The sequence below is a fragment of the Vicugna pacos genome, unplaced genomic scaffold (assembly GCF_048564905.1).
Source record: "Vicugna pacos unplaced genomic scaffold, VicPac4 scaffold_21, whole genome shotgun sequence".
NCBI classification, from domain to species: Eukaryota; Metazoa; Chordata; class Mammalia; order Artiodactyla; family Camelidae; genus Vicugna; species Vicugna pacos.
In genome coordinates, this window is record NW_027328742.1 from 9,697,106 (window position 1) to 9,710,451 (window position 13,346).

Sequence of the window (13,346 nt, forward strand, 5' to 3'; positions counted from 1 at the left end):
ATGCTGAAAAAATGTTTCTAAGCAACGATATATACCCATGTATCCATGACCATATTTATACAAGAAAAATAGGAAAATGTGCACCTATGTTCTCTTCATATGATATATATTATGCGTTCATGCTGAGATCAGATATTGTGTCATGATTATGGGTGCATGTGATACAGGTTCGTGTGTACACCTGTTTATGTGCTGTAATGCCACTATGTGTGTAGGTGCATGTTTCTGTGGATAAAGGTAGATGTGGAGTGAAAGCATTTCCCGTGACACTCTGAGAACAGAGCGAACCAAGCCCCGAACCCACGGATTATGTGAATGTTGCTCACCTAGTATGTAAATCCTATAGCACTCTCACATGTCAGAATTGTTGGAAAAGGGCAATGTTCTCAGAATGTCTTCTATACCATTTCTTGTGACATCATGATTTAATTGTCCTGGAATGTAGCACGAGATAGATTTTCACCGTTTCCCCTTGAGCACTGAGAAAATTAAAGGCTCAGCCAAATGACTAAGAAATAAAACCTACTGAAAATGCACACTCTCTTTTATGAATGATGATACAAACATAACTTCCAATAATTATACATGCTAGTATACACATTCAACATCTTCAACTAATCAACTGCAAATATTTTTGGAATGCTTTTCTGTAGTTAACATCTACTATCAATGGAAATTGTATTTCAGCCTTAGCCCTGGGTAAATTTCAAAGAATCACAGTTCACTGGAAGTGACTCCAGATCCCACTGAGTGTAGAAATTGAAAACTGACAGTTAGCAGACCAGATTTTGCCAGTGATTTGGTTTTATTTGGTTGCTTGGTGTGTGTGTGTGTGTGTGTGTGTGTGTGTAACATTTTATTGAGGTGTAATCGTCACATGATGAACTGCACATAAAGTACACAATTTGATATTTCACAGGTATGCACCTGTGAAGCCATCATTACCATCAAGATACTTAACATATTCATTACCACTAGAAGTTTTCTTTTGGCTCTTTGTAATCCCTCCTTTCTGTCCTCAGCCCCTCTAGGCAGTCACTGATCTGCTTCCTGTCACTATAGATAATTTTATCTCCTAGAATAATTTTTGAATGGAATCGTATGGTATGCATTCCTCTACTGTCTGGCTTCTTTCACTCAGCATAATTATTTTGAGATTCATCAAAAAATCATAATAATTACAAAGGTTTTCTCCCTTGTTTACTTGCAGAAGTCTTATAATTTAGGTATTTCATTAAGGTCTATATCCACTTTAAGTCAATTTTTGTACATAGTCTCTGTTCTCTATCTGTGTTTCTGTAGATGGAAGTCCGTTTTTCTTCATATGAATATTGAATTGTCCCAGCTCCATTTGTTGGGAAAGCTATCCTTTATTCACCGCATTGCTGTGGCACTCTCTCAAGCTGAGGAACTGTAGGACTCACTTCAGTTTCCACTTCTTATATATTTTGTCTGTTTTTGTTCATTTTGGGTGGGAAGGTAAGTCTGATCACTGCTGTTCCATCTTGGTGAGAAATAGAAATCCCTTAGAGGATTTTTGAAGTTGTTTCCTAGATAAAAATTAAGAAATATCGCATTCAAATGTAGCTGCCTGGCTTCTCATGAAAAGTGTGCAGATCTGGCAAAATGAGACACACACTCCCTGCAGCATCAGTCGATTATGGAGAAGTGTGAGTCTCCCAGTCCGCACCTTGCTTGTGCCACTCATTTAAATTACCTACTCATCCCCCCGTAGGCCTGATCAGTCCGAGCCTTTCATCTTATTCAGGAGGAAAGGGAGGGAGGCAGATGTGGGTTCTCCGCCTCCAAATCCGGCAGTATTTCCATAGAGACTGAACAAGCCCACTGTATTATCTGTGTGGAGGCGAGCAAACCGGAGGTCTGAATAACTACCGACAGACTGAGGTGCTCAGTGCCTATCACGCACATTCTTCTTAGATCTCGATACTAATCTGTGAAGTTTATTATAATTTATCTGTTGCTGTATTTGGAAGCAAATTATGTCGCAGGGTTTAATGCTACTTAATTCTTTTAAAAGACTTGTTGATTCAGCAAAACCATCTTTTGAGAATTATCATCGTTTTCCCTCATTAAATAAATTTCCTGCACACCTGTGAGAATGGCCAACATCTGGAACACGGACAGCACCAAAATGCTAACCAGGATATGGAGCAAGAAGAACTCATTTGTTGCTGGTGGGAATGCAAAATGGTGCAGCCCCTTTGGGAGATAGTTTGGCAATTTCTTACAAGCCTAAAATACTCTTACCATTTGAGCCAGGAATCATGCTCCATGGCATTTACCCAATGGAGTTGGAGACTTATTTTCACCCCAAAACCTGCATGAAAATGTTTATAGAAGCTTTGTATATATTGGTCAAAAGTTGGAAGCAACCAAGATGTGTTGCAGTAGGTGAATGGATGAATAAACCGCGGCGCATCCAGACAATGGAATATCGTTCAGTGCTAAAAAGAAATGAGCTATCAAGCCATGATAAGACATGGAGAAAACTTAAATGCATATTTCTAAGTCAAAGAAATCAATCTGAAAAGTCTACCTAATGAATGATTCTAACTATATTACATTCTTACCCCAAAACTATAAAAACTTTAAAGTAAAAGCATTAGTGGTTGTCTGAGGCTGGGGAAAGGGAGGGACGAACGGGCAGAGCAGCGAGGAATTTTAGAGCAGTGAAAACACTTTGTGTAATATCGTAATGTCCAAACCCATAGAATGTACAATTCCAAGACTCACATGAACTATGGACTCTCAGCGATAATGATGTGTAAATAAAAGTTCACCAGCTGTAACAAATGCACCACTCTGGTGGGGAATGTGGATGAGGGAGGTACATGTGAGGGAGCAGGGAGTATATGAGAAATCTCTGTATCTTCCCCTCAGTTTTTCTATGAACCTTAAATTGCTCTAAAAAATTAAGTCTTCATAAAAAAAAATTGCCAGCAGCCTTTATGTTGAGTGTTTCAGACTCTTGAGTTCCCACCATAAGACACTATTGAAATGATGACAATGTAGAGAATATGTTTATGATATTTCTCATCTATTCATAACTTCCTCTTAGATGTTCAAAGACGTTTATGTCAGTATAAGTGGAGAAATTCAATCTGTCAGCCTGGGAAATTATGTGATAAAAACCTCTATCTACCATTTCCCTTTCTCAAATGATGAGCCAAGATATTATTAAGCTGTTGTGCAATGTATAGGAATAAGGGTCATGAAACAAACCACAAAACCACAAATAATCACGTGAAGTCATACTTTCTTAGTAGACATGTTGTAAAATATACATATGAAGCATTTTTGGAAATAAGTCCAACATCTTATGAAAATCTCTCTTTACTCTCATATGTTAGATGTGATGGAAATACAAACTATGTAGAATAATTTGTAACTTTTGATTGCATATTCTGGCTTAAAAATAGACCTTGTACATAAAGGAGAACTGAAAGTGTAATATGGAATTATTTTGGCTTTATTTTACTGATTTACTGTAGAGGACTATTTCTGATTTAAAAATAAAAGGAACTTGGGAACTATCATAGGACTTTGGTGTGTAGGATTAAGTTAGATACATGATAGAAATTGTTTTACCTGCTTGCAAGAGCTTTTAAAACTGCCTATGTGACAAAGTATACCACGGGCCACTCCAAAAGCAAAGTGGGAACACACTTTTAGGCAGATGGCAGATGAAGCAAAGCTCGGGCTCCTGGGGAACGTGTGCCCTTCCAGACAGCGCCTGGGGAGTGCACTCGGTTGACGGAACGCAGCAGAGAAGCTCAGGCAGTGACTTTCTACTTTCTAGAGCTGACAGTATTTGGGTGTAGGATACTTTCTATTAAGTCCCCAGCCAGTAAATTCTGGTCTTCTAACAGGTTTTCAAAAGTGTGTTGGTTAAAACCTCCAAGCTGCTTTTTCTATTTCTTTCATGTAACTTCTGTCTCTTCCTCACAGCGTTTTCCCCTCCTCCTCTGCACCTTCTTAGGACTTGCTTCTTTCTGGGTTCAAGTGTGTCTGTTTTTTTCGTCTCCTTGGGAATCCTCACTTAACCACACGTCTCCAAGCATATTTTTCTCCTTAGTATGTCTCTTTAAATGGCTAAATCAGGAGATTCACACCCAGTGCATCTCTGCAAATCCAGTGGTGAGACCAGTTTCTGCCCCCAGTCCTCCCCTCCCCCCACCCCCACCAGGGCTTCCATTCTGGCTGATGTTTCCTATGGTCTCCTTTCATGGAGACAAAAATCAATCAGACTCTGAATTTTATAGCAATCTCACGCCTCCTTGGGCAGAGTTTGTTCCTCTCCTCTCGAAGCCAGTTTGAGTACCTGAGACATCGTTCTCACTTCATGTTTTTCTCACTTCATTTTTCTTACGTTTTCTCAACCTTCTTCCTCATGTCTCTTCATTATGTCACTCACTCAATATCAGTTTCCTTCCAGATCACATCTCCTCTTACTGCATTTCCTACATCTTCATAGACAATCTGTAATTTAAATTTTTATTTTGACCCCAAAGCTTGGAAATACACCGTTTTTGATAGTCTAGGCTTCTTTCACCATCTTCCTTGACTCCCCTTCACCCTTGGGTTTCCTTTATTAAAACAAAAAATACTACCCACTGGTAGAGATCATTTACTCAAAGCTGATTTTCTCTAGCAAAGGTATCTCTCTTTTCACCCATAGTGTTGCAAATCTCCTTCCTTGTTGTTACTGTTGGAGACCATTCGTGAGATGTTTATTTCGTGTTTGTGACTTTATCGTTTTCCTCCCAGTCTTTCTTCTCCACATCCACTCTAAGCCTAGCTTTGACTTCCTTGCCTTGAAGCGGGTTGTAGATGGGTCTGAAGATGAGGTGCTGGAAATGGCTCCCCTTCCCTCCTTTGGCTCCTGGCTTCTGCTTTCAGACAGCTTAAACTCCTGGAGAGAGGACCACGCTCTGGGGAGAGGAGGTTAGGTGAGTAAAATGTTGGTGAGATGGGAAGTGGTAATGAAGAGAGTCCCCCCACCCCCAGCCTGGAAAGGAGGCGGAGGGTCGTGGTCCATGGCTTCCATGAGAGCTGGTGACCTGTGACCCACCCTCTTATGTGACTTAAGGGAGGGACAAGGCTGAGCCTCAAGTGAGGCCAGTGAGGCAACGGACTCAGGTGTGTGATATGAGAGGACTCCCAAACCTTAGTAATCAAAATAAATCATTTTACTCCAATATTTTTAAAAGTAAAAATTAATGCAAAAAATCTTTGACGAACAAAGTATTAACATTTTAAATAAAGATCAGGTGCAGAAGGGACTGGAACTCCAGAGGAGAGTGGATGGCGTGTTCCGGGCATCGTTGACCCCAGGAAGCTCAGCAGTGATTCTCATGCTCCAAGGGCACTGATGCTGCAGAGTCCCTTGATTTCTTGGGATCCTGGGATTTTGGACAGGTCGGATCCCAGTAGCAACCAGTATGGAGATGTGGACAGTGGGGACACCTCTAAAAATTTTTTTGTTGTAGAAAAAACCCCTGGAGACCTTTGCCTCGCCATAGGTAGGAGCTCAGATAAAAGTAGAAATGGGTTCTTGGATTTGGATGGATTTTTGACTTCAAATAAATACAAATAAGGCACTTCCCTCACTTTCAGCTTTATTGTTGCAAATTCATGCTGAATACACTGCCTCCATCTGGGGCTTTGTCACTATCTCAAGTGAAGAATGGGAAGCTGAGATTCTTTACTTTCTCTGCCCAGTTCTGTATTGCCTTCCCTTCCCTATCGCAAAGTCCATTCCTATTTTTAACCAGTGACCCACTGGCTTTCATACATTTAGAGATCTGGAAAGTGTATATAAAGAACAAAGAGGTCCTCTTCTTCTTGCTTTCACATCCTTAAGATCTGACCTCTTCTCTCAAGTCTTAAAATCAGCAGATTTTACGGGTTCTGCAAGGCAGCCTGACTGGATGGAATGGTCATGGGCCCCAGTGTTAGGAGACTTGGATACCAGGCCTGACTCTGCTCTGGACCAGCTGTGTGAACGTGGATAAGCATGTCACTTTCGCTCTCTGACCCTCAGTTTCCTCATCTGGGTAAAGAGGGTTAAACTAGATGAGCTCTGTGGCCCAAGATTTCATGCATTCTGAGGATGGCTTTATCCTCCACCAAACTGCTGATTTCCAGCCAGTCCACTTACAAGCACTTGAAAGCAGCGATGATCTTCTCACTCTGTGCTTTGGCACTGTAGTTTCCATTTTCAAAATCTGCTGGCCTTTACTTGTCGTCTGTGTTGAAATCAGATTCTTCACTCTTGGTTTCAGGATCCCAGATTCTCAAAGGAAAATCTCTGACAAATTTTTTCTCTTCTTGAATTTAAATTTCGCTAAATGTTTAAGTAGAAAAAGAAGCCTTAAAACATAGACCCAACCATCAGCTGGTTTCTTTGTCTGTGAAATAAAGAGGTTTTAGGAGGTGCTCTTTTTTGGTGGTTATTATTGTTTCTAGTTTGTTTATTTTTAAATTTTTTATTGAAGGGTGGTCAGTTTACAATGTTGTGTCAGTTTCTGGTGTACAGCATCATGTTTGTCATATAATAGAAGCTCTTTTAAACACTTTTTAGCTTTAAAATTCTAAGTCACTTCAAGAAGCATGGCGATGGTCTTAGATTTTCAATCAGTTTTATTTATTTTTTGTGCCAATCATCTGCTTTTACAGTATTCGAAGTTGCTTTTCTCGTCAATTATCTACAGATTTACGTAGAAGTGTCAGACTTCTTAGCTGTAGCTTGGTCCACCAAAGTTTTGTAACTTGGTGTTTGACAAACACTGCTCTTTTATAAAGATGTTGGGAAGTTTCCCTAATCCGTATTATTCGAAACATATTGAAAAATCTGAAAAACTTTTTTTAAAGTGTGAAATGATCTTTCCAGCCAGTACAGAAGAGATAGCTGTGTATGTTCTCTGCTTCATCTGTCAGAAGGCCTGCACAGGCGTTGTACGTGCTGGTGCTCAGGGACTGTGACATTTGGTCTCTGGGGCCTTCTGCCTCCTGGTGTGGTTTCACCGTCAGGTTCTGTGAGCCCAGCTCTGCAGCTTCCTGAGTCCTAGCTGTGTTGTTTCTCTCCCACAGGCCTTCCTGCTAGGACTTCAATATTTTTTTTCTTAAGCTGTAGCATATCAGTTATATGGAAATGCGCTTTAGGAAACAGCCTTCAGGAGGGCCCTGATAAGTTCATACGGTCTTCACAGATTATCCACCACTTACCCTTCAAGTTCTACGTCAGTGTCATGAGACTGTAAGTGTAGCCCTGGCACAGACATTCAGGGACAGGGTCTGCGTGTCAGAGGCTCCGTATGTATGTACAGATTCTGTGATGATGTGCGGACTTCTGTACAGAATGATGTTGAATTCAGAGAGATGGCAGAGCTTAGTAAAGTGAATAAAGTGAACATTGTAGCTTATGATGGTAAAAATACTGGTTCAGTACTACAGAATGAATAGAGAAAAAAATGTCTTTTTAATGCTGCCTTCTGTCATTAGGCATCACTTTTTGAAATGCAGCATAGAAGAGACTTAAAAAAAGCATCATTCTAGAAACACAGGAGCGATTACGCTGTGCTGCGCTGATTGGGCGCTGTCAGTCGAGAGCAGCTTATGATCTGTGGCCTCTTACATAATCTTTATTATGCAGCATGAAGAAACCTAACTTTTTATGACAAGTCAAAACTGTTGCCTCTCTAAGAACAGTATTTAATGAACTCGTTTTAAAACTTGATGTGAGTAATAATTGGTGGCACTGTTAAGCTACCAATATGGAGCTATTAAGTTAGCATTTTATTAGCATTAGATAAAGAGCACCATGTTCATTGTAGGGAAGTTAGGAAAATACACCATTTCAGTAAAGTCTTAGTAGTTTTATGAGTTGTAACTTTCACAGTTAATAAAAAATATTAGTAGGAGGTTATAGCAAATTCTGAATTTTACTTAGGGAATTCATTTTTTAAAGTCATACAAAACCATTGGTAACACTGGTATGAGAAACCCAAGAAATACAACTCTGTTAGGAAAAAATAGGTTACCTTTAGATAGCATCCGCAGCCGAAACAAAGCAACCAAATCAAATCACAAAACCCTATTCCCACTAAGATAAAATAATCCCATGGGACATGTGAATTATTTCTTGAACTGGCCATATTGATCAAGTTTCAATCACTTAAAAAAAGAATTATACACAGAAAACTATAAACCACTGATGAAGGAAATTAAAGAAGACTTTAAAAAATGGAAAGATATTCCATGCTCTTGGATTGGAAGAATCAATACTGTTAAAATGGTCACACTGCCCAAGGCAATCTACAGATTTAATGCAATTGCTATCAAATTACCCAGGACATATTTCATAGAACTAGAACAAATCATAATAACATTAATATGGAACCATCAAAGACCTAGAATTGCCAAAGCATTACTGAAGAGAAAGAAAGAGGCTGGAGAAATAACTCTCCTAGACTTCAGACAATACTATAGAGCTCAAGTAATCAGAACACCATGTATTGGTACAAAAACAGACATACAGACCAATGGAACAGAATAGAGAGCCCAGAAATCAACCCACAAACTTTTGGTCAACTTATCTTCCACAAAGGAGGCAAGAATATACAGTGGAATAAAGACAGTCTCTTCAGCAAATAGTGTTGGGAAAACTGGACAGCAGCATGTAAAACAATGAAGCTAGAACACTCCTTTACACCATATACAAAAATCAACTCAAAATGGATCAAAGACTTAAACATAAGACAAGATACAATAAACCTCCTAGAGGAAAACATAGGCAAAACATTATCTGACATAACATTTCAAAAATTTTCTCCTAGAAGAAATAAAAGCAAGAATAAACAAATGGGACCTAATGAAACTTACAAGCTTCTGCAGAGCAAAGCAAACCAGAAGTAAAACAAGAAGAAAACCTACGGAATGGGAGAAAATTTTTGCAAGTGAAACCGACAAAGGCTTGATCTCCAGAATATATAAGCAGCTCATACGACTCAATAAGAAAAAAATAAACAACTCAATCCAAAAATGGGCAGAAGACCTAAACAAGCAATTCTCCAAGGAAGATATACAAATGATCAAAAGGCACATGAAAAAATGCTCAATATCACTAATTATCAGAGAAATGCAAATCAAAACTACAATGAGGTATCACCTCACACCAGTCAGAATGGCCATCATTCAAAAATCCAAAAATGACAAATGCTGGAGAGGCTGTGGAGAAAGGGGAACCCTCCTTCACTGCTGGTGGGAATGCAGTTTGGTGCAGCCACTATGGAAAACAGTGTGGAGATTCCTCAAAAGACTAGGAATAGACTTACCATATGACCCAGGAATCCCACTCCTGGGCTTGTATCCAGAAGGAGCCCTACCTCAAAAAGACACCTGCACCCCAATGTTCATAGCAGCACTATTTACAATAGCTAAGACATGGAAACAGCCTAAATGTCCATCAACAGGTGACTGGATAAAGAAGAAGTGGTATATTTATACAATGGAATACTACTCAGCCATAGAAACTGACAACATAATGCCATTTGCAGCAACATGGATGCTCCTGGAGAATGTCATTCTAAGTGAAGTAAGCCAGAAAGAGAAAGAAAAATACCATATGAGATCGCTCATATGTGGAATCTAAAAAACAAAAACAAACAAACAAACAAACAAAAACAAAGCATAAATACAGGACAGAAATAGACTCACAGACAGAGAATACAGACTTGTGGTTACCAGGTGGGTAGAGGGTGGGAAGGGATAGACTGGGATTTCAAAATTGTAGAATAGATAAACAAGATTACACTGTATAGCACAGGGAAATATACACAAAATGTTATGATAAATCACAGAGAAAAAAATGTGACAATGAGTGTGTATATGTCCATGAATGACTGAAAAATTGTGCTGAACACTGGAATTTGACACAACATTGTAAAATGCTTATAAATCAATAAAAAATGTTTAAAAAAATCAAACAGCCTACCATTTATTTGATTTTTAATTTATAAATCTTGCTACATGTGAAATAAAAGGGGATGGTGGGGTGGAGACTCTTAAAGTCTTCAAGTTGAAACTTTCAGTGCTTGGATTCTTTTCGATGAACAGGAACAGAGCAAGTTGGAGCAAGACTATATGTTACCTTGATCCTTCTTGTGGTTTTCGTAGCTACCTCTTCTGTAATGTTCTTTTGCTGCCTTCTCTTGAAATACAGGCATACTTCGAAGATATTACGGGTTCAGTTCTAGACCGCTGCAATTAAGTGAATATTGCGATAAAGTGAGTCACATGAATTTTTTTGTTTCCTAGCACATATGAAAGTTATGTTTACACTGTACTGTAGTCTGTTAAGTGTGCAATAGCATTATGTCTAAAAAAAAGGTACGTACCTTACTTTAAAATACTTTATTGCTAAAAAAAAATGCCAACCGTCATTTGACCCTTTAGTGAGTCGTAATCTTTTTGCTGGTGGAGGCTCTTCCTTGATGTTGATGATTGATGACCTGATCCAGGGGTGGTGATTTCTGAAGGCTGGAGTGCCTGTGGCAATTTCTTAAAATAAGGCAACAATGAAATTTGCCACATTGATTGACTCTTCCTTTTAGGATTTTCCTGTAGTGTGCAGTGGCGTTTGATGGCATTTTATCCACAGTAAGTAAAAATTCTTTCAAAAACTCTCAAACCCTGCTGCTGCCTTATCAATTAGGTTGATGTAGTGCTCTCCACCCTTTGTTGTCATTTTTACGATCTTCACAGCATCGTCACTGGGAGTAGATGCCATCTCAGGAAGCAAATCCTCATTCATTAAAGTTTTACCATTAGATGCAGCAATTCAGTCCTATCTTCAGGCTCCACTTCTAATTCTAGATCTCTTGCTATTTCCACCCTATCTACAGTTACTTCCTCCACTGAAAATTGAATCCCTCGTATTTGGTCTATGAGAGTAGGAATCAACGTCGTTCAAACTCCTATTAATGTTGGTGTTTGGACCTTTCCCCGTGAATCACAAATGTTCTTAATTGTGTCTAGAACGGTGAATCCTTTCCTGAAGCTTTCAGTGCACTTTGCCCAGATCCATCAGAGGAATCGCTGTCTATGGCAGCTGTAGCCTTACAGAATCTGTTTCTTACATAATAAGACAGGAGAGGTGAAATGACCCTTTGACCCATGGGCTGCAGAAGGGATGTTGTGTTAGCAGGCATGAGAACAACACCAGTCTTGTCCATCTCTGTCAGAGCTCTTGGGTGACCAGGTAAATTGTTAATGAGCAGTTATAACTTGAGAAGAATTCTTTTTCTGAGCAGTAGGTCTCAACAGTGGACTTAAGGTATTCAACAAACCATGTTGTAAACAAATGTGCTGTCATCCAGGCTTTGTTATTCCATTTATAGAGCACAGACAGAATAGATTTAGCATCTTTCTTGAGGGCCCTCGGATTTCTAGAATGGTCAGTGGTATTGGCTTCAGATAAAAGTCATCAGCTGCATTAGGCCCCAGCAAGAGTGTCAGTCTGTCCTTTGAAGCTTTGAAGCCAGGCATTGACTTCTCCTTTATAGCTATGGAAGTTCTAGATGGCATCTTCTTCCATTGCAAGGCTGTTTCGTCTGCATTAAAAATCTGTTGCTTGGAGTAGCCACCTTCATAAATGATCTTAGCTAGACCTTCTTGATAACTTGCTGCTGCTTCTGCATCAGCACTTGCTGCTGCACCTTGCACTTTTATGTTGTGAAAATGGCTTCTTTCCTTAAACCTCATGGACCAACCTCTGCTAGCTTCACACTTTTCCTCTGCAGCTTCCTTGCCTCTTTCGGCCTTCACGGAATTGAAGAGAGTTAGGGCCTTTCTCTGGATTAGGCTTTGGCTTAAGGAAATGTTGTGATTGATTTGATCTTCTATCTAGACCATTAAAACTTCCTTCATATTAGCAGTAAGCCTGTTTCTCTTTCTTATGATATATATTTTTAATGGAGTAACACTATTAATTTCCTTCAAGAACTTGTCTTTGCATTTGCAACTTGGCTAACTGGCACCAAGAAGACTAGCTTTCAGCCAATTTCAGCTTTTGACATGTCTTCCTTACTACTGAAGTTAATCATTTCTAGCTTTTGATTTAAAATGGGCGGCATGCAACTCTTCCTTTCATGTGAGCACTCAGAGGCCATTCTAGGGTTATTACTTGGCCTGATTTCAACGTTGTTGTGTCTCAGGGAATAGGGAGGCCTAAGGAGAGGGAGAGAGAAGGGGAAACAGCCAGTAGGTGGAGTAGTCAGAACACACACAACATTTATTGATTAAGTTGGCTGTCTTGTATGGATGTGGCTTGTGGCACCCCAAATCAATTACAGCAGTAACATCAAAGGTCACTGGTCACAGATACCACAACAAATATAGTAATAATGAAAATATTTGAAATATTGTGAGGATTACCAAAAAGGGACACAGAGGCAGGAAGTGTACAAATGTTGTTGGAAAAATAGTGCCCATAGGTTCACTTGACGCAGAGTTGCCACCACCTTCAGTTTGTAAACACACAGTATCTGTGAAGCACAATAAAGCAAAGTGCAGTGAAACCATGTAAAGGGAGAAAACACTGTCTCATTCATGTGGAGCAACGCAGGCGGAAGGAAGCTACGAGAGAAACGTTCTCCAAAGAGTAGCGGCTGCTGACCTGCGTCAGCCTGTTCTCAGATTCCGGACCTTGACTGTGACAGCTTGTGTTGGCCCAGTCCAGGTGTGCATGCATAACACCTGGAGTGCTAGCTTTAACATGAGACTTTTTGAAAAGTAGCAGAAGAGACAGTATGGTAGAGGGAAGCCTTGAACAAAGTGTGCTTCCAGACCACATCCATCAGAATCACCTGGGGGATGCTTGAGTTCCTGGACTCCACCACAATCCCACTGAAGCTGAGACTCTGGGGGGTGGCCTGAGAGCCTGTAATTTGAACAAGATCCCCAGAGAATCCCCACTGAAGTCTGAAAGCCTTTGCTCTCGTAGTTACTTTCACTGTCTCTGGGTTCAAATCCTGGTTCTGTCCCTCTAACTATGTGACCTAAAAAAGCTCTTTAAGCTCTCCGAGTCTCGCTTTCCTTCTCTATGAAATAGCAATAATGCTGGTACCCACTTCCTATGGTTCTGCTGAGAATTCAGTGAGATATGCTTTGAGGCACCTCCCACAGTACCTGGTTCATATGAAACACTTGTAAATTTGAAAAGCTATTCTTATTATAAAAAGCTTTATGAAGGATAGCAGAATCTTCCCTCCAATTTGAGAGCAACATAGAATGTGCGTTTAAAGGAATGAATACAAACAATATAG

General features: G+C 39.8%; 1 pseudogene; it reads left to right on the top strand.

The window, feature by feature from the left end:
• The first annotated feature begins 5,392 nt into the window (after positions 1 to 5,392).
• On the top strand, positions 5,393 to 7,485 carry LOC102534994 (transcription initiation factor IIA subunit 2 pseudogene; annotated as a pseudogene).
• Positions 7,486 to 13,346: the final 5,861 nt, after the last annotated feature.